Source organism: Bidens hawaiensis, unplaced genomic scaffold, assembly GCF_021521415.1.
Source record: "Bidens hawaiensis isolate Kalapana, Puna unplaced genomic scaffold, B.hawaiensis_p1.1 tig00000536_1, whole genome shotgun sequence".
In the NCBI taxonomy this organism is placed as follows: domain Eukaryota; kingdom Viridiplantae; phylum Streptophyta; class Magnoliopsida; order Asterales; family Asteraceae; genus Bidens; species Bidens hawaiensis.
In genome coordinates this window covers 2,790,149-2,811,314 of record NW_027491034.1, presented here as the reverse complement: position 1 = coordinate 2,811,314, position 21,166 = coordinate 2,790,149, and positions in this window count along the sequence as shown.

The following is a 21,166-nucleotide window of genomic DNA, read 5'->3' as shown; positions in this document are numbered from 1 at the left end:
ACATCACCAAACACAAACTGATGTTGCTGAAGAAATTCATTCCATCCGTGAGTTAAAACATATTGATTGTTAATAAAATCAATATGTACCACATGACTATTATTGTTTGAATGGTACAAAACAAAATACTGATCCTCTGGTTCATCTTGAAATAAATGGCCACAAATATCATGTGGAAGAACCTAAATTCCAAATAATCAATAGCTATAAACGGAACGTCGATGTAGCACATTAAAATTATTTAATAAATATATATGAATCTGATTAGCAGGTTATATCATTTGTATTTGTGAAGGATCATAAAATTTAATCACGGTAGGTATGTCCATTATCAGTATCTGGTGATCAAAACATTATTAATGACTTGTTACAACATATACACAAACTTGAAATCGGCAAATAGGGAAAACGTATTTTACAAACAATTAAGGAACGATAGATTATACAATAAACTGAGAATGACGGAGTACATTACCGTATAATGTACCCGTAGGCTTTCTTGTTGCCAATGGTTAATGGGGTTTAATAGAGAGTGAATAATGGTGTTTAGTTTATGTATTTAGTCAAAAAACTAAGATTAATAGTGACCAGTAGTTGAAAAAACAATCTTGTTTGCCACTTAAGGTTTGAAATTAACTAAATCGTCGTTTAATTGTTTTTTTATTTAAACAAAATTGGGTCACAACTTTTGAAACTTTTGGTAAAATAGGATGATACAAATGTCGGCAATGCAGATTATGTAAACATTACAATAGTAGAGTCAGTCTATAGGAAGAAGATGAATGGTTGGTTTAAGTTCCGATGTATGATGATGATAATATGCCTGTATTACTTTAGTACAGTAAGTTAATATTATTTTAATATAATTATGGATTCTTTTTAGTAAAAGATCTTGTTTAGTACGAACTTATAATATAATGTAACTTCAAATTTTTATTTGTAAATGTAATTAGTAAATTTATATATCTTGTTTATAAAAATCATATACGTTGATTACTAATACACAAGTATAGTTGTCGTTATCGATATTCGTTGTTTGACCATTTAAGTTGCATATAGTATATTTTATATACTTTGTTGAATTGATATTTCATATAAATGAAAGTTGTAAACAAACAAATATTTTTCCATATCTAGTGGTATCTGTTGTTTGACCATTGCAGTTGCATAAAACTGTAACACCCAAATTACTTATCCAAAGTGTAAACATAAATTATTCATAGCTTTTAGAATATTTTGACTAAAGTATTTTGTTTAATAGAAACTTATTGTAATAACTCAGATTTTGAATTAAGATTTTATCTGTAACCCGACCTGTTTTTATGTTCGAAAAATTTTATCAATTTAAAATACCGCAATTATCGAGTAAATTAACTATTATTAAGTTATTGTTTAATTATTTATATAATATAACTTTCACATTATGGCAAAGTTAACCCAAACTAATACTATTAACTCACTATGTTTCCATCTTCAATCTCCAACGACAAAAATGCAAATAATATATATCTTAACCCTTTTACCCATTATCCAACCCTATAACGAACCTGTTTACCCGATCTCTTGTCTTGTACCCAAATCTCCGTCCTAAACATGGAATTGTTCCTTCCAGATCGTTTATTAGACCTAAAGCGACTCCACCGGCGATCTTAATTATATTAACATGAACCAACTCGTCCTAAATTGAATTATTAATAGACTATCAAGAGATCATAGTAATGCAATTAACTTTGTTAGATCATTCGTCTAGACGTCGCAAACCTTTACCCTATCACTTATTGCACTAACGTTGTCTGTATGTCTCTGATTGAACTCGTCTATGGTCGCAACTGTTCATGCTCTATTCATCATCGATTACGGCCGACAACAGGTAATAGATTAGTGTAACGAGATCGGTGTAGCAACTCAGATATTTTTTAACTTAATACCCGACCCATTTCGATGTTCGGAAATTTTATCACGTATATTGAGTTAATTTATTTATTATAATATTACTTGTTGGACTCGGTCTGCCCAAGAGACATATTAAATTGATGTGTCTAGTACGTTATGATCCAAGTCGGGTCATACCCAATAACAAGCTAGACAAACACCGAAAATATTCGTTCATATATGATGTGATCATAACAAATGAATATTAACACATGAGTTATTTGGAAAGGGGTTTCTAAATAAAATGTACTTGTGTAATAAACAAATCATATGGATGATTTATGTTTTATGAAAGAACATTACATAGTGTTATTTAAGTTGGTTAAATAACAATATGTGAATAATAATAACCAAGCATGTCTCTTAACATATAATAGGTTTTATAAGTTATAAGTTATAAACTTATAAAAGTATATATGTATGGATATATATATATATATGTTTAAAGTTTTATAAAAGAAAAAGATGATAACTCTTTCAAATGTAATATTATTATATGTTTGAGTGGAGACATGCAAGGTGAGTGGAGACATGCAATGGTTATTATTGGTGGAGAGAAAGATGCCTTTAAATAAAACCAAGTCTTTCTCTTTCATTCTTTCATAACACACATAAGTTCCAAGTAAACTTTTCTCTCTTCCTCTCTTGGGTATTTTCATCCAACATAAGAAAAGAAGAAGAAAATTTCAAGTGCAAATCCTAGCTAGAAGTGGTGTGTTGTTGAAGCTTGGGGTATGCTAGCTTGAGGAGCTTCCATATTCAAGTTCTTACCTTTCAATCATCATCTCTTTCACCCGGTTTTGTCATATTGAAAGGTAGTAGTAACATGCATGGACTTATAGTGACATGCATGTATTTGATAGTGTGTAATTCGTATTTGGATCCGGGTTTGGGTTTTGCATGTTTAAAATTGGTTTTATACATATCATATTAACAAGATTTAAAACTTTTATATCCGCTGCGTTTTTGGTAAAATAGGGGTTTTATCACTTTGATAATCTTGTTAAAACCCAACAATGGCATCAAGAGCCGCTTATACGAATGCATGCTTCATTAGATCCAAAATTTTTCGGGTTTATGGTGGGTTTCACCATTTGGCCGAAACTTTTTGGGGTTTTGGTTACCCCATGGTTTTTCAAGGTTATACTTTACATGCATGTGGTAATCTTGAAAAACCAAGTCATTTGGATGATTGTTTAGTTTGTTTGGACAAAACCCGAAACTTTCGGTTTGCTTAAGCTTTGGCCGAAAGTTTTGAGGCAAAAAGGGGAACCATTTTGGTCTTGTATTATTGCATATTTGGATGTGTAATAGATGTTCATAACCTAGCCATGGCCTTGTGTTTGGTTGAATGATTGTGTTGGTTGTTTGTTCATTCGATTTGGTTGTAATATTTATTTGGGTTAGTAATCTATTTATTCATTCATATGGCTTGTAATAATAAGTAGATTAGATGTATTTCTTTTACTAGAAAAATGTATTAGGATATATTTTGTAAAAGAAGATGCATGGATAGAAGCCCAAATAAAATGATGAAGACCACAACACCGGGAGTAAACACTTGGAGCATATGGATGCGGAATCAAGTGGGAGTTCACCGACACAAGTGCATGTTCTTTTGGGTCCCTTAGGAGAGACTTTTTGACACACTTGTCTTTGGTCAACAAGTGTGGTCAATATTAGGAGGCTATGGTTATGAACTTGTGGTTGTGTATATTTTGTGCTTGCATGGTTGATTTACTTATTATTTGCAATATGGTTTGATTAACAACTTAAAATCAACTAGCATAAAATTGGTTCCTTAGAAATTGTTAGGTAATAAAAATTGGTTTTATTAATAACTAATGATTTCATAATAAAAATGGGTTTTATTAATTGGAACTTTAAAAATGGGTTTTTCAACTAAGTACCATACATTTGAATGCATGCAAATGAAATGTACAATAAATAGTTTTCCAATCTAGAATTTAGAAAACTAAAATCCCTTTTTAAAAACAAGTTAAACACCATCCTTTTATACAACACTTAAGTCACTTGTAGACTTGAAAGTGAGTTAGGATCACCTAAGCACTTTTAAGAAAACTTGTGATCATAAGGTGATTTTACAAGTACATTTGGCATTAGGATCACCTAACCACTTGTATGAGTAAACTCACACGTGTGTATAAGTCAGACGACTTGATTTGAAACCATGACTATAGGATCACCTTAACATGGCGTTCAAAGGTGTTGATGGGATTTAACATACCAACTAAACATATGATGTTTAACCAATCCCATAAAACTAGAAGTTGCAAAGGGTTGCAATTGTCAAACGTTGACTACCTTGTTAATTCGAATAGTAGGATAAAGGTCACCTAACTACTATTTGAATGAAACGTTGGGTTCAAGATTTTAATCAATAATTGTCTTGGAGACATTTAAAGGGTATTAAAGATTAAAATTTTATTAATATCGAAAATACTAATTTGAACTTTGTTAAAATTCTTTTAGATGGCCGCAAACAACGCACCGAACGCAATTATCCCACACGTGCATAATCTATCACTAAGATCCATTCTGGATAAGGATCGTCTAAACTTTAACAACTTCATGGATTGGTATCGAAACTTGAGAATTGTTCTCAAGCAAGAAAAGAAGTCTTATATTTTAGACGATCCTATTCCCGATGAACCCGATGTCAATAACTTGGATGCCTATGCGGATTGGTTAAAATACACCGAGGATTCGGTGCAAGTTTCTTGCCTCATGTTGGGAACAATGATTCCCGAGATCCAAAAGGATTTCGAGAATCATGGGGCGTATGACATGATAACCCAACTTAAGGAAATGTTCCTTACTCAAGCTCGGGTTGACCAATTCGAAACGGTTCGAGCGCTTCATGCATGTCATATGGAAGAAACCCAATCTGTTTCATCTTATGTACTTAAGATGAAGAGCCACATTGATCGGCTTGAACGGCTTAACTGTCCCGTCTCAAAAGAGTTAGCCACGGATTTAATCCTAAATGGCTTAACTAAAAGGTTTGAGACATTCGTCATGAACTACAACATGAATGGATGGGACAAAAGCATTGGTGAGCTTCACGCAATGCTTAAGACAGCCGAGGCCGGCATGGGTAAAAAGGTTTTACCCGTTCTTGCGATCAATGAGGGTGGCTCAAAGAAAAGGCATCACCCGGAACCAAAAGCAAAGGTTTCCGTTGGTAAGGGGCAAGTCAAGAAGGGGTTCAAGGGAAAGGCAAAGGCGGAGCCAAAGCCAAAGAAGCTAAAGGTTAGCGCTGAGGATCCGTGCTTTGGTTGTGGTGAGATAGGTCATTGGATGAGAAACTGTCCGACTTATCTCAAGGAGTTAAAAGCTAAGAGGGATGCGGGGCAAACCTCAGGTACAACTTTCATGATTCACATTGATCTTAATATTATTTCTTCTAACACATGGGTATTGGATACCGGATGTGGAACTCACATATGCAATTCATTGCAGGGGTTCAAAAGAAGAAATGAGGTGAAGAAAGGAGATATAAGTCTCTTCATGGGCAATGGAGCAAAGGTTGACGTACAAGCCCGAGGAGATTATGTTTTAAAGCTTCCAAATGGTTTGGAAATTGTTTTGAAAAACATTTTATATTCCCCTAGTTTGACTAGGAATATTATCTCTGTTTCTGTATTAAGACAATCTGGTTATGACTTTAAGTTTGTTGATAATGGCATTTATGTTTTCATGGATAATGTCTTTTATTTTAAAGCGATGCCGTTTTATGGCATTTATGAATTAATTCATGATGACTCATACATTGATAACTCGTTGTACCAAGCTAACACCAAAAGACTCAAAATAGATTTGAGTAATACTTTTCTTTGGCATTGTCGTCTTGGTCACATAAACAAGAATCGTATTCATACACTTCAAAAGAATGGTCTTTTGAAATCAAATGTTGATTCATTTGATGAATGTGAATCTTGTTTATTGGGAAAGATGACCAAAGAACCCTTTAATGGAACAAATGAAAGGGCGAAAGACTTATTAGGTATCATACATTCGGATGTATGTGGACCTTTTAGGACAATGACAAGAAATGGTGAAAGATACTTCATTACCTTTACCGACGATTATAGTCGCTATGGGTATGTGTTCTTGTTAAGACACAAAAATAAGGCCTTTGAAATGTTCAAAGTCTTCCAAAATGAAGTACAAAATAAACTCAACAAAACAATCAAAGTACTACGTTCCGATAGAAAAGGTGAATACCTCAATGATGCGTTTCTAGAACATCTTAGGAGTTGTGGGATTGTCTCACAACTTACTCCACCTGGAACACCACAACATAATGGTGTTTCCGAAAGGAGGAATCGAACTTTATTGGATATGGTTCGATCCATGATGGCTAGATGCTCATTACCTCTATCATTTTGGGGTTTCGCTGTGATCTCTGCTGCCCGTATTTTAAATATGGCACCAACCAAGAAAATGGATAGGACACCTTTTGAAATATGGCATGGAAAGGCTCCAAAATTTTCATATTTAAAGGTATGGGGTTGTGAGGCTTATGTTAAGATCTACACCCCTGACAAACTTGAATGTCGATCCACTAAGTGTATATTTATAGGATATCCCAGGGATTCGATGGGATATTATTTCTACAATCCAAGCGAGCATAAAGTGTTTATAGCTCGAAAGGCTAAGTTCTTGGAAAGAAGGTTCCTTATGGAAGGAACTGATAGAACTGTAGAACTCGAAGAGGATCGAGAACTACAAGCCGATACACGTTTGGTTGACACTAGCAATCAACAAGAGGTTGTTGAGGATGATCAAATGGTTGATCAAAACACACAAAACATTCACAAATCTGGTAGAGTTAGCACCCCACCTGAGACATATGGATTTTTCATGGATGGATGCTACGTGGTTGATTCGGATGAACCCACCACATACCGAGATGCAATGTCGCAATCTAATTGTGACAAATGGCTAGAAGCCATGAATGTTGAGATGCAATCCATGCATGACAATCAAGTATGGGACTTGGTTGCTCCACCTCTAAATTCCAAGCTGGTTGGAAGTAAGTGGGTTTTCAAGAAGAAAACTGATATGCATGGAAACTTGGATACTTATAAAGCTAGACTTGTAGCAAAGGGTTTCACTCAAACTCAAGGGGTTGATTATGATGAAACTTTCTCGCCCGTGGCGATGCTAAAGTCTATAAGGATATTGTTTGCCATAGCCGCATATTATGACTATGAGATATGGCAAATGGATGTCAAAACTGCTTTTCTAAATGGGCATCTTAATGAAGATGTTTATATGGTTCAGCCTGAAGGTTTTGTCGATCCACAACATCCTAACAAAGTATGCAAGTTGAAGAAATCAATCTATGGATTGAAACAAGCAACCAGAAGTTGGAATCACCGTTTTGATGATGAAGTTAAGAAATTTGGATTCATCAAAAACGCTGATGAAGCTTGTGTATAAGAAAGCTAGTGGGAGCATCATAACCTTTCTGGTATTATATGTCGATGACATATTACTGTTTGGAAATGACATTCCAACCTTGGAAGGTGTGAAAGCCTGGCTTGGAAGCTGTTTTTCCATAAAGGATCTTGGTGAAGCCGCCTATATTCTGGGAATAAGAATCTATAGGGATAGATCAAGGCGGTTGATAGGTTTGAATCAAAGTGCATACATTGACAAGATCTTGAAAAGGTTGAAGATGGAAAACTCTAAGAAAGGTTTGGTACCTATTCAAAGAGGAACGATGTTGAGTTCTTCTCAATGTCCAAGCTCAAAGGATGAGCAAGACAAAATGAGTGGTATCCCATATGCATCTGCTATAGGATCCATCATGTATGCCATGATTTGCACTAGACCGGATGTGTCATGCGCCTTGAGCATGACAAGTCGATACCAACAAAATCCGGGAACTAGCCATTGGATGGCTGTTTAAAGCATATTGAAATACCTTAGAAGGACTAAGGATATGTTTCTAATATATGGCTCTGGTGAGGAGGAACTCGTTGTAAACGGTTACACTGATGCGAGTTTCCAAACTGATCGAGATGATTCTCGATCACAATCAGGATATGTTTTCGTTCTCAATGGTGGTGCTGTCTCATGGAAGAGTGCAAAACAAGACGTGGTAGCTTTATCCACCACTGAATCTGAATACATCGCCGCCTCCCTGGCAGCTCAAGAAGCTGCATGAATTAGAAAGTTCATTGCCGATCTAGGAGTGGTTCGTACCATTCAGGACCCTCTAGAGATCTTTTGTGACAACGAGGGTGCGATTGCTCAAATCAAGGAACCCCGCGCACATCAAAAGACTAGGCACATTGAGCGGAGATTCAACTACATAAGGGATGAAGTTGAAAAGGGAAAGATATGTATTCGCAAAGTTCAAACTGATCAAAAAATTGCGGACCCACTCACGAAACACCTTGAAAGGCCGAAGCATGAGAGTCATACTTGCGCCTTAGGACTTCGATATTCTAGTGATTGGATTTGATCAAAATTTGTATTTGGATATTGGAACAATTTTATTTTAACTCAATCATATGGTTTTGGTTATGGTCATGTTCTTGAGTTATGTTCCATTTTAGTATGTTTAAATCCGTGAATAATTTGAATTATTCTAAACGTCCGTAGTCGTTCATATTTGTGGGAACAAATGTGAAAGTAAGACTATTATGAACTTGGATTGGTAGATATTCATGAGGTATGAATATAGCAAAGGGTTGCTGCCAAGGTTCATAGATATTTATGGGATAAATATTGGAATGACCCGCTCTCAATTTTACTGGATGGAATCCTTGGGATTTGTGATCATAAGTAAATTTGAGTAAAGGCGAACTTCATAGTATCCTCCGACCTGAGATACATATTGGGTCTTGATATTCATCGACTATTATGCTTTGACTTAGTTCTTCGCTGCTCTGAAATATGTCAGTACATAAGGCTAAGCTCAAGTATAGTACAAGGTGATAGTGAGAGACGTATGTAGTCAATATGGGATTTGTCCCTCTTATTCGTTGAGAGTTAAATGTCTAAGGCCTGACAAGTTAAATCAACAGAGAATGATCACTCTGTGTCTCTGGATTTAACATGACATTTGTGGCAAAAGGATAAATGATAGTTTCACCTAAATCATTTTCAAGTATGGGACTTGAAAGGGATGATGTTATTGAATGGCACTTCGTCATACGTATTAGGGGTAGTAAACCGTAGTTAGGCGGTATTTGCTACTTGCATCAATCTTCTATGTATCTTGTGCAAGTGGGAGATTGTTGGACTCTGTCTGCCCAAGAGACATATTAAATTGATGTGGCTAGTACGTTATGATCCAAGTCGGGTCATACCCAATAACAAGCTAGACAAACACCGATAATATTCGTTCATATATGATGTGATCATAACAAATGAATATTAACACTTGAGTTATTTGGAAAGGGGTTTCTAAATAAAATGTACTTGTGTAATAAACAAATCATATGGATAATTTATGTTTTATGAAAGAACATTACAAAGTGTTATTTAAGTTGGTTAAATAACAATATGTGAATAATAATAACCAAGCATGTCTCTTAACATATAATAGGTTTTATAAGTTATAAGTTATAAACTTATAAAAGTATATATGTATGGATATATATATATATATGTTTAAATTTTTATAAAAGAAAAAGATAATAACTCTTTCAAATGTAATATTATTATATGTTTGAGTGGAGACATGCAAGGTGATTGGATACATGCAATGGTTATTATTGGTGGAGAGTAAGATGCCTTTAAATAAAACTGTGACAATCGTCAATTTCAGGTTAACTCCGTTAACTCAACTCCGTCAATTCAAACTTTAAGATCATTGAATCTATAACGCACACATCATTACATTTAAACTAGGGTTTAAATGACGCTTAACACTTACTACATGTGTAGTCTTTCGGGATTTGCACCGAAACGCAAACGAGTTGACGCAAACGATTGATTAATAAACGAAAAACGTTAAAACAATAATTATGTGATAATTATGTGTTAGACTTATGTGTTATGTGATAACATGATTATAAACGTTAACTCAAGACGAAAACAAGCTAGTTAGGCTAGAAAAACAACACTTGAAAGTAGAGGGACTAGAGTGTAACTTGTATATCTATAAATATAACCTTAACACTTAACCCTAACTTATTATTATAAACCTACAAGCTCCGATCGGCCCCTCCCTTGCTCCCTCTTGGCTGCCGTCCACAAGCACACACACATACAAGCCCTAATCAAGTGTTTAATCCAAGAACTAGGTGCTAGGAAGGTATAATTGATCATCCTTTACCTTCTTGTTGTTTAATTTTGATGTTTAATGGGTTAATTAAGAACCCTAGACAGCCGATTTTTATATGTATGTATGAGTTAACATGATGGTTGTTGAATTCATGATGATTGATAACTAGTATTGATGTTGTTGCTTGATTGATTGTTGTCTTTGATTTGAGTTAAAACACAAACCCTAATCTTGTATGTATGGTGTAATTGATATGCATGGATAGTGGTTGTAGTGTCTAGCATGTTATATGATTGATTTATGGTCCATAGATAGTTAAATTGTTGAGTTTTGATGTGAACAGATTCTGGACAGAATGTGTATACGATGTTTAAGTGACTGTAACGAAGTGTAAACGTGAAAATTGGTTGAGATTGTGGGTAATGCTGTAAACTAGGTTGAGTCTAGTTTCTATAAAGTATAAGTTTGTAATTTTTGGACAAGTAGAAGTTTACTTTTATGATTTTACAAAAACGTTGTGCAAAGCTGAGCTGTTAGACCTGCTGTTAGGTTATGTTGTAAATGTTATATCTCATGAACTACGAGACCAATTGGGTTGGTTCCACTTCTGGAAGTTGACTCATTGAGTTAGGAACCAAACCCAAGTAGTCTTGCATTTATACAAGGTCTCGGTTGTGTGCTGATGCAACTCGAGAAGGTTATAGCCTACGCCTCTCGACAACTACGGGTTCACGAGAAGAACTACCCGACCCATGATTTGGAACTCGGAACTGTGGTGTTTGCTCTTAAGATATGGAGGCATTACTTGTATGGTACCAAGTTTACCATTTACACCGACCACAAGAGTCTCCAACATATCTACGATCAGAAGGAGCTGAACATGCGACAGCGTCGTTGGGTCGAGTTGCTTAAAGATTATGATTGTGCCATCAAGTACCACCCTGGCAAGGCCAATGTGGTGGCCGACGCCCTCAGCAGAAAAGAAACAGATAAACCCAGACGGGTGAGAGCATTGCAACTCACGATTCATGCCAGCTTACCCGATCAGATTCGCGATGCGCAACTTGAAGCTTTGAAAGATGAAAATCTCCCATCGGAACTCATGCGGGGCATGAACAAGCAACTTGAAACCAGATCGGACGGGGTCCGATATTTTGAGAACCGGATTTGGGTTCCACGATACGGAGAGTTGAGAACTCTAGTGATGGACGAAGCTCACAAGTCCCGATATTCTATCCACCCTGGCTCAGACAAAATGTATCATGATTTAAAGGCACTTTACTGGTGGCCGAACATGAAAGCCGACATTGCCACCTACGTGAGCAAATGCTTGACTTGTGCCAGAGTCAAGATAGAATACCAGAAACCATCTGGTCTACTGCAACAACCGGAACTCCCAATGTGGAAATGGGAGCACATCTCAATGGATTTTATTACGGGTTTGCCTAAGACACCGACGGGATGCGATACCATCTGGGTGATCGTTGACCGGTTGACTAAATCGGCACACTTCCTAGTAATTAAGGAAACGGACAAAATGGAAAGACTGACTCGCGTATACATGAAAGAAGTGGTGTCTAGACACGGAGTGCCTGTCTCGATCATTTCCGACCAAGATTCTCGTTTCACCTCGCACTTTTGGAAGTCGCTGCACAGCGCACTGGGCACCCGTCTCGATATGAGTACAGCATACCATCCTCAGACGGATGGGCAAAGTGAACGGACTATTCAGACCCTGGAGGATATGTTGCGTGCATGCGTTTTAGATTTCGGAAAAAGTTGGGAACCCCACTTACCCTTGGTAGAGTTTTCGTATAATAACAGCTACCACGCAAGTATTAAGGCAGCGCCGTTTAAAGCGCTGTACGGACGGAAGTGTCGATCACCACTCTGCTGGGCAGAGGTGGGTGACAGCCAAATCACTGGTCCGGAACTGGTACTCGAAACCTCGGAAAAGATTGTTCAAATCCGAAATCGCATGGCAGCAGCACGAGATCGCCAAAGGAGTTACGCCGACAAGCGCCGAAAACCTCTCGAATTTCAAGTGAACGATCGGGTGTTACTCAAAGTCTCACCTTGGAAAGGTGTGGTTCGCTTTGGAAAGCGAAACAAACTCAACCCACGGTATGTTGGTCCGTACCGGATAACTGAGCGCATTGGCCCGGTGGCGTACCGACTGGACCTACCAACAGAACTCAGTGGCGTACACGATGTATTCCACGTATTAAATTTGAAGAAATGCCTATCTGATGAATCCCAAGTAGTCCCTTTGGAGGAACTACAAGTTGATGAACAGTTACGTTTCATTGAAGAACCAGTCGAGGTTTTGGATTGGGAAACCAAAACGCTCAAACACAGCAAAATTCCAATCGTTAAGGTTCGTTGGAACTCGAGACATGGACCGGAGTTCACGTGGGAACGCGAGGATCAAATGATGAAAAAGTATCCTCACCTTTTTGAAGGGCTAACCAAACACCGAAAACCGCGAAACCCGGCAAACCGTCAAACATCACCGGAGGTATGTATTAAATTTCGGGACGAAATTTCTTTCTACTAGGGGATGATATGACAAACTGAAAATTTTTTTTACTCTTTCAGACTCTCATCACGACTTGACTCAAATTTTCGGGACGAAAATTCTTTAACATGGGAATGATGTGACAATCGTCAATTTCAGGTTAACTCCGTTAACTCAACTCCGTCAATTCAAACTTTAAGATCATTGAATCTATAACGCACACATCATTACATTTAAACTAGGGTTTGAATGACGCTTAACACTTACTACATGTGTAGTCTTTCGAGATTTGCACCGAAACGCAAACGAGTTGACGCAAACGATTGATTAATAAACAAAAAACGTCAAAACAATAATTATGTGATAATTATGTGTTAGACTTATGTGTTATGTGATAACATGATTATAAACGTTAACTCAAGACGAAAACAAGCTAGTTAGGCTAGAAAAACAACACTTGAAAGTAGAGGGACTAGAGTGTAACTTGTATATCTATAAATATAACCTTAACACTTAACCCTAACTTATTATTATAAACCTACAAGCTCCGATCGGCCCCTCCCTTGCTCCCTCTTGGCTGCCGTCCACAAGCACACACACATACAAGCCCTAATCAAGTGTTTAATCCAAGAACTAGGTGCTAGGAAGGTATAATTGATCATCCTTTACCTTCTTGTTGTTTAATTTTGATGTTTAATGGGTTAATTAAGAACCCTAGGCAGCCGATTTTTATATGTATGTATGAGTTAACATGATGGTTGTTGAATTCATGATGATTGATAACTAGTATTGATGTTGTTGCTTGATTGATTGTTGTCTTTGATTTGAGTTAAAACACAAACCCTAATCTTGTATGTATGGTGTAATTGATATGCATGGATAGTGGTTGTAGTGTCTAGCATGTTATCTGATTGATTTATGGTCCATAGATAGTTAAATTGTTGAGTTTTGATGTGAACAGATTCTGGACAGAATGTGTATACGATGTTTAAGTGACTGTAACGAAGTGTAAACGTGAAAATTGGTTGAGATTGTGGGTACTGCAGTAAACTAGGTTGAGTCTAGTTTCTATAAAGTATAAGTTTGTAATTTTTGGACAAGTAGAAGTTTACTTTTATGATTTTACAAAAACGTTGTGCAAAGCTGAGCTGTTAGACCTGCTGTTAGGTTATGTTGTAAATGTTATATCTCATGAACTACGAGACCAATTGGGTTGGTTCCACTTCTGGAAGTTGACTCATTGAGTTAGGAACCGAAGCCAAGTAGTCTTGCATTTATTGGATTTTTCGTTTAACGGGAATTGCAAATAACATTCTGTTGCGCATGAATCTGACTGATATGAGTTTACTGTAGTGTTTTGATCATTATGAGAAATCTATATGGAATAAAAATAAGATAAAATATGTTCTGGAAACCTAAGACATGTATGTTTCAGTGGTGATTTTTGGTGAATTAATTGAGATGATATGATCGGTGAAATAGTACAATCTTTCAAGTAGAAATTCTGTCACAGTGAAACTAGCTGCTGAGTTGTGTATAAATGCATGAAATATGATATTTCTTATATAATTGTTATGTTTTGACCAAAATACCCTTGCGGGGAATAGTTGCAAATTGATTGCCATGATTTGACCAAATTGCCCTTATGGGGAATAATGGCTAGTAATTGTTATTTGTTGACCAAAATGCCCTTACGGGGATAATTGCTAGTAAAGTATGTTATTAATACATGACACAAAAGTAATTGTTCACTCACGTATCGTATCACAATTGTACTTGTTTAAGTCACACACGATTCACAAACGAAACACGAAACATGTTACGTGCATAGGTATTATGTGCCGAGTCTAGAGACTCGTTAAACATACCGATACTTAGAAAATCTCTTTGTTATTTAGAACGCTAGAGAGTTTCTACGACGCGCATCACTTGGTGATCTAATTCGGGATATTCTTCGCAAACAGTGAGTTCACTTACCCCACTCTTAAACTGTTTTCAAACGTTTTTCACTTGGGGGAGATAACATACTCCGATAAACGCATTTTTGAGATAAACGCATATTTAAGATTTTGTTATAAATTATATATCACTTGTAAAGACTAAGCGGCAAACGTAACATTTGAAGTCCCACACATCGAACCGGTTAATATTTAGAATAGCGAGTCACTGTTGAGTAGTACTACTGGGTTTGACAAACCCCACCCGACGCTAAGCTCAACTGGAGGTTGAGTGGGTGTAATTTTGGCTAACACTTACCATGGTCTGGATTGACCTGGTGACGGGCACTTCAAAACAGTCAGCTTCGGTGTCGAACCACTTAGTAATACTTGTTGTATAGATTAGCTACCTATCGATATATAATTTGACATAACATTATCTGGTAACGCAAAACGCCGTAACGTGGTTACGCAAAACGCAAAACGCCGTAACGTGGTTACGCAAAACGCTTAAACGCCGTAACGAGGTTACGCAAAACACTTAACGTAAACGCTGAATGCAAACGCTAAACGATTTATCTTATATAACTTGTGAACTCACCAACCTTGTGTTGACACTTTTAGTATGTTATTCTCAGGTAGCCGAGGCGGGCGCGCGGTTTAGGAGCATGCATTAAATGAAAACACTTTTATTCTGCAAACTTATTTTTAACAGTTATCTTTGGTTTTAAGTCGTCCTGCGTGACGCAACTTTTGAATTAAGGTTTTTACGCTTCCGCACTTATTTGCATTTAAACGTTTTTATGGTTTGATTATAACTGATGATTCCGATTCTGCCAGTTCACACCCTCTGACGGTAAAACTCCGTGAGTGAATTTTGAGGGTGTGACAAAAACCAAGTCTTTCTCTTTCATTCTTTCATAACACACATAATTTCCAAGTAAACTTTTCTCTTTTCCTCTCTTAGGTATTTTCATCCAACATAAGAAAAGAAGAAGAAAATTTCAAGTGCAAATCCTTGCTAGAAGTGGTGTGTTGTTGAAGCTTGGGGTATGCTAGCTTGTGGAGCTTCCATATTCAAGTTCTTACCTTTCAATCATCATCTCTTTCACCCAGTTTTGTCATATTGAAAGGTAGTAGTAACATGCATGGACTTATAGTGACATGCATGTATTTGATAGTGTGTAATTCGTATTTGGATCCGGGTTTGGGTTTTGCATGTTTAAAATTGGTTTTATACATATCATATTAACAAGATTTAAAACTTTTATATCCGCTGCGTTTTTGGTAAAATAGGGATTTTATCACTTTGATAATCTTGTTAAAACCCAACATTACTGTTTAGTTATTTATTTAAAATATATTTTTAACTTTCAAGTAATGACAAGAATTACCCTAAACTCAAACTATTACCCTATTATGTTTCCTCCCTAAATCTATAGGGACTAAAGTGCAAATTCGTATCATAACCCATCAAGATCTGGTATGCCCTATAGAAACTAAATCAATATTCGTATTACACATACCATTTATGGCAAAACCAACAACTTAATTAACACTACGTGAAAATTGACCTTCGGCCACACGAAAAAAGTGTGGCCGTAGGCTTTTAGCCACACACATTTTGTTCAGGTCATATGTGGCCAAAGGTCGCGACACCGTGGGTATGATATGGCCACACACACTTTTTAGTGGCCTTATGTGGTAATAAGTGTGGCTAAAGGGTACATGCATTAGTTGCTGGCCATCAAGAAGCCTCTCCAATAAGTGTGGGTAAAACGTAGAAAATGGCGACATGACTATTTCCTATGAGTGACCATTGCACGTATATAGCCACTTGAATTATTATTTCAGCCACATGAATTTTACAATAATGTGGCCAATAGGGTTGTGTTAAGCTTGCATTGTGACCTATACTGTGTGGATATAACAAAGATATGTCCACTTAAATTTAATAATAGAGTGGCTAATTACATGATATAGACACTGAATATTATATTAAAAGTGACTAAATATGTTTACTTGCCACTCAAACACTCCTTTGTAGATTATAGTGTGGCTATTGTCTTACCGTTTGTCACACATAATGCTTTTCGTAATTGAAAGTGTGGCTATTGTCTAACTTTTCGTCACACATAGTGAGGTACTGAGTGGCTAATAATATCATATAGACACTTGAGGTTATTGTCAATGTGGCTAAAAATGTGAACTTGCTAGTCAAAAACTTTTTTGTAGTTTGTGGTGTGGCCATTGTCTTACCGTTTGTCACACATAATACTATTCGTAATTTAAAGAGTGGCTATTGTCAAACTTTTCATCACACATAGTGAGGTAGTGTGTGGCTAATCGTATCATATAGACACTGGATGTTATTGTCAATGTGGCTAAAAATTTGAAGTTGCCACTCAAACACTCTTTTGTAGTTTGTGGTGTGGCCATTGTCTTACCGTTTGTCACACATAATGCTATTCGTAATTTAAAGTGTGGCTATTCTCAAACTTTCCGTCACACATAGTGATGTATTGTGTGGCCAAACATATCATATAGACACTGGAGGTTATTGTCAATGTAGCTAAAAATGTGAAGTTGCCACTAAAACACTCTTTTGTAGTTTGTGGTGTGGCCATTGTCTTACCATTTGTCACGCATAATTCTATTCGTAATTTAAAGTGTGGCTATTCTCAAACTTTTCGTCACACATAGTGATGTATTGTGTGGCCAAACCTAACATATAGACACTGGAGGTTATTGTCAATGTGGCTAAAAATGTGAAGTTGCCACTCAAACACTCTTTTGTAGTTTTTGGTGTGGCCATTGTCTTACCGTTTGTCACACATAATGCTATTCGTAATTTAAAGTGTGGCTATTCTCAAACTTTTCGTCACACATAGTGATTTTTCCAATGACGTTTGATCTCGTTCCGCCTCACAAACAAAAACCAACTGATGAAGGTGTGGCCAATGTTTTTGGTACCCTTTCGTCACACAAAAATGTTTTTGTTGTGGCTAATGGTCATTTATAGACTCTAATTTTTGTAATTTCAGGTGTGACTATTATCTTACTTTTGGCCATACCTATTTAATGTGTTCTCTGTGGCCAAATTGTGTGTAATTAGGTAATATTATTATTTTTATTTTTTGTGCAGTAATATAAAACAGCTATAAGCAAGCATGACAAAAAAACAAAATTAGAAACAAATTATATTAACAATATTATTCACTTAAGAAAATGTATATGCAAAATATCTTACAAAAATAACGACTACCTATATACTAGCTAAGGCGTCGGTTTTTTGGCACTGCTCCTTGTCTTCTGTTTGGTCACCCTGTCTATCGTTGTGTACTTTGTCTTTGCCTTCTTGCCAGCTTTGTCTGGTTCTTATGAGAATGGGAGTGGTGGTAGCTGGAACAATAGAATATGAAAAACAAATATGTATAATTAATGTCATATTTTGTAATTTAATAGAACAAAATAGTAAGCTTGCAAACGAACCGAACGTTTGTTTAACTGTTCGTGAACCTTTCGGCGGGAAGTTCATTTATGTTCGTTTATCTTTGTTCAATTACGTTAGTTTAGATTATAAACAAACTAACATAAACGAACACAAGTGTTCATTTTTTAAACTAAATGAAAATGAACATAGATATTTGTTCGGTTAAGTTAAAAGGGAACAAACCTTCTGGTCACATAAGATTAGGTGTTCTGGCCAAGCAACAAAAGTACTACGTGCGTCGCCAACAGTCATAATTTCACCTGCTTCACAAGGAATACTTGTTTGTTCCTTTATGACTTCATCAATACTAACTTTATATCAACCCTCCGGGATTGCTTTTCCATGCAACTGTTGTGGAACCGGTGACCATTGAACTGTACCACGTGCCACCTTGTTACGCTTGTCATGCACACACAAACAACACTCATACACCTATAAACAAGCATGTGAAATTAACAATGTTGAAGTCAATATATAAGTACATACCAATGTTGGTGGGAGATTAACAATGTTTTGCGCAGTACATACCTTTATTTCAGTAGGTGGGGAAGCTTCATCCGTATATACATCAACTTTTCTTTTACGGCTTCTCCGTTTTACCTAAAAACCATTCAGTGAATCAGCTTATGGATGGAAATCAATCAACAATTAAAGGGAATACTGAAATTGCCAAATACTTACTAATTGTTTTTTCGAGCCGTTACTATCCGAAGTGTGGTGTAGTTGTGTTGATGTTTCGTTAACATTGTTTTCTACAGGCTTCATTGGTAATATAAAAGAAATTGGAATTGTTAGACTTATTAGGTTATAAAATATAAAAACTGAAATTGTCAAATACTTACTGATGTCGCGCTATGGGGATCGAGTACCGTTTGGTCAACATTTTTTTCCACGGACTTGGCCTGCAATTCGGTAATAGAAAATGAGCACACTCACATTGGAAACGAATTATAAAAAGTATTGAAATTGTCAAATACTTACTGATGTCGCGATATGGGGAGTGAGTACCATTTCGACAACTATTTTATCCACATACTTGGCCTACAATTAACTTATGCAAAATCAGCACACTCACACGAAAAGTTAATTATTAAAAAAAATCGATCAAAATGTCAAATGCTTACCTGAGTAGCGGATTCTTGTTGCACAGCCTCACCTGAGGTTAAGATGTTTCCCACAGAACTGGCCTACAAATCAATTTATTAGGTTATGGAAAATGAAAAATCACATGGAAAGTTGTAATAAACAAAGAAACTGTCAGATACTTACTGGTGCTGGCATTTTATTTTGCGCCACAGCACTAGTACTTTGGTTAGAACTAACCTGGTTGGGAACATGATTTACCTACGAATTGTGACAAAAACAGTGCCAATTATGTATGTCGAATGCATTAATAATATGTAGCATACGTCACTTACTTGACTTGCCGACATTTGAGGCAACAATCCTTCGAGATGTCTAAACCTGGCCTCAAATGCTAACTGCTCCTTCTCACGGCTTGCTAGCATAGCACTCGTGGATTCAAGTAGAGTCGTCAACCTGTTCACCATTTCATCTCTCTGCACCACCTCATACTCATGTTGGGCAATCCGTTGCTTAAACGAGCCTTTTACCCAACTCACACCCCAATATTTACCTGTTGTCAATCCGTACCTAATCCCTTTTAAAAACCCACCTTTCTCTTTGCCAAGCACTAAGGTGACGGCATCTGTGCACGGTTCAAGTGCCAGGGCTCCGGAGGCGATCTGCTCCTCATGCTGAGCCTGCAAGAAAACAAATATTATAATACACTTGTAACACGCTTATGTATCCACATAAAGTGTTGAGACAAGTTATACAGACTCAAGTTTTTTTTTGTAAACGAGTCTATTACGCTTGTAACACGCTTATGTACAAAAACAAATATAAATATTTTAATACGCTAGTTACACGCTTATGTACAAGAATCAAAGTTTATTACTCTTGTAAGACGCTTATGTATCCACATCAAGTGTTGAGACAAGTTAGACAGACTCAAGTTTGTTTGACGCCAATATAAGGCTATGTGTATGGCAATGAATTGACTTTAACATGATTTAAAAAGTTTAATACTAAAACATACTAATTTGGTTGCCACACCTTTGACAACAACATTCTTGTATGCACCATATTTGTCCTCCCTTCCTTTCATCCACATTAATACACGGCCGGGGATCTCATCCGGTCCAATTTCCTTCTTTTTGACCTTGTAAAATATTCAAGAGAAAGCAGCTGACGGTCATGCGTTAGACACATAATCAACAAATCATTGAACTAGAGAGAAAGCAGCTGACGGTGATTACCAGTTTCTCTCGAAGGTAGGTATAACCCCCTCGTCCCATGTGATGATCAAAAACATTCTTTGCTCGAGCTCCATTTGATGAAGCCGATTTTTTCTTCAACCACACATTATAATCATTTCATTATATTTAAACAAAACATACACCATATATAGTCGATCAATCTACATTTGTAGAGTAGAGGATTTATACCAGAAACTGCTCTGATTGTGTGTACTCAACGAAGCGATCCCAGTCTTCTTGCCTGATCATCGTCCTGTGTCCCTTGGGTATCGCCTTCAGCTTCAGTTGTTTACCGATGTTCGGCATAATGTATTTTGCATACTTTTTTCTTCGGAAATCCCGAAGAAGGTGTCCGAGCGATTCATCACAGAAGGCCTGTGACACGCCTCAATCTCAAAATATTTCTGCATAATATAATACAGTAAAGGTAAATTACTTCTATAAATATAAAATGCACAAATAAAAATTAAGAATAACCGTTATTTGTTCCCACAGTTTATCTTTAAGCTCCTTTGTGACCTCCCTCTAACTTAAATGTCTCAAGCCAACTATTTCCCTTAGAACGTCCCCTAAAAAACTTGCAAACTTTGATATGGTTTTGCTAGTGAACCTACCCAGATTATCAAACTCCACTGCCAGTCTGACACCTCCAGAGTTTGCATAATCGGTACGTAGCTTAGGTAACCTCGTCAACCC